A 1,999-nucleotide genomic window follows, 5' to 3' on the forward strand; every position below is an offset into this window, starting at 1 on the left:
TCTCAGTACAAAAAATTCAGAAGTATACAAGGAACTGTAACTGAAACTAGAAAGTATGGCTTATGAAATACACAGAACATGATTAAGTTTTATTAAACTGTCAAATATTCTTAGAAGAAATTTTAGTGAATGTGCATTTTTACAGTGTCTTACCTATACTTGTATACATATTTATATATTGATACTATAACTATGGAGTCATGGTGTGTCACTGTGGGTTAATGTGCTGGAATGCAAAGTTGGTTTGAACCAAGGTCGACATTTCAAACTCACTAGGTGCTCCTCAGAAACCCTATACAGTGTCACTCTGCATTGGGTCCCATTTGAGGGCATAAAACAACAACATGGAAACCACACTCCCACACCAGTATTCAGTTTAGGTTTGATGATAACATTAACTATAACAAGATATGTTTGATTATACTTAGAAAATCCAAACCATGAGTTACTGAGGGAAAGAAAATACTGATACAGAACTGAAAACTCTGGTCGGTACATGTGTACAAGGGATGCAACTTGTAAATGAGCAGAAAGAGTTGGAGAGAAGTGAATGGCATGCACCTTATCTCACAATGCCAGGAACACCACAATCCTGAAATTCACCTTCTAAAGTCTTGGTCTTTCAAGATTTGCACTGCCCTGGGATCAGAATGACCAAAAAAAAAAAAAAAAAAAAAAAAACATGTTGGCGTAATGAGGATCTTTGAATAGTGAGCCTCCAGAGATACAGAGATCAAATAGCCTGTGAAATCTTACTTAAGAGTCCTACCTCTGTATGGAGCTAGAACAAATCACCTTCTTCCCAGAGATGGCCATTTTTATACAGAAGTCTTGTATTTCACTCAGACCCTCTGTCTTTCCAGAAGATGGATCTTCTGTTGTCTACATCCAAAGTAGATGTCAGACATCATTCCTCAAGGATGCCAGTCAGGTAACCTAAAGTCTCCTACTTCTAATTTACAAAGGATGACTTGTGTTTTATTACATGCACATCCAGGAGAATGATCCATGTTGATAAAATACATGCAGGGTATGAGTGGAAGAAACTTTCTCATGAGAATCTTCTTTGTCTATCATTTTCTTGCCAGGTATTCTTTCATTTTTACACCAATATCAGCATTATTCTGCTAGTGTCTTGCTCTGTCTGTAAAATAGCAAGAATGATTTTCATGTTGAGCATTAATGTAATCAAATATGACTCATAAACTTTTTTTTTTTTTTTTTTACATTTATTGCATTCTTGTAGTGATTGTGGTAGAGACACGTTTGCCATTTCATCTTATATTTCTGGTTTAGTTTATCTTTATAGTCTCACAGCAGTCTCACTCAGAACTCAAGGAAAGGAGATGGAGATCCAGATAAATCCTCTAAATATGTATTTCAATAGAGCTGTTTGAAACTGCCAGCCATTCTTCAGGAGAAACATGAGGCTTTCTTCTCCAGTAAGGATCTATTCCTCTAAAACCCTATGTATAGTGGCTATGAGTCAGAATCAACTCTACAGCCCACAATAAAAACCATATATAAAATTAGTAAACATTTGTATTGATCATAATATCCCAGATATTGTAATAAAAATTTTAAAAATTCCAATTTATAGTAAATAAGTCCTGGTGTGGCACTATGGATTAAATCACTGGACTGCAAGTTTGATTTGAACTTCAAGATTAGTGGTTCCAGCTCACCAGTCATTCTTGGAAACCCTATACAGGGTCACTATGAGCCAGAACCCACTCAGTGACATTTATAACCATGTAATATGCATGCAGAATATATCTTTTCTGTATTCTCCACCATACTCTCTTTCTTCCAAAGATAATGTCTGCCTCCGGTAATATTATTGGTGCTACTTAAGGAGCTCTGGTAGCGTAGTGGTTACGAATCGGGCTGTGAACCTTAATGTCAGCGGTTCGAAACTACCAGCTGCTCCGCGGGAGAAAGATGAGGCTTTCTACTCCCGTAAAGATTTACACCCTCGGAAACCCTGTACAGGGTCGCT

The 1,999-nt window shown here is 37.0% G+C and overlaps 1 pseudogene; it reads left to right on the plus strand.

Annotated features, from left to right (window-relative positions):
* Positions 1-866: 866 nt before the first annotated feature.
* The window catches only part of LOC102824726, a 6,672-nt pseudogene continuing 5,539 nt past the window's right edge, over positions 867-1,999 (plus strand).

The sequence above is a fragment of the Chrysochloris asiatica genome, unplaced genomic scaffold (genome assembly GCF_000296735.1).
Source record: "Chrysochloris asiatica unplaced genomic scaffold, ChrAsi1.0 scaffold00653, whole genome shotgun sequence".
Classification (NCBI taxonomy): Eukaryota; Metazoa; Chordata; class Mammalia; order Afrosoricida; family Chrysochloridae; genus Chrysochloris; species Chrysochloris asiatica.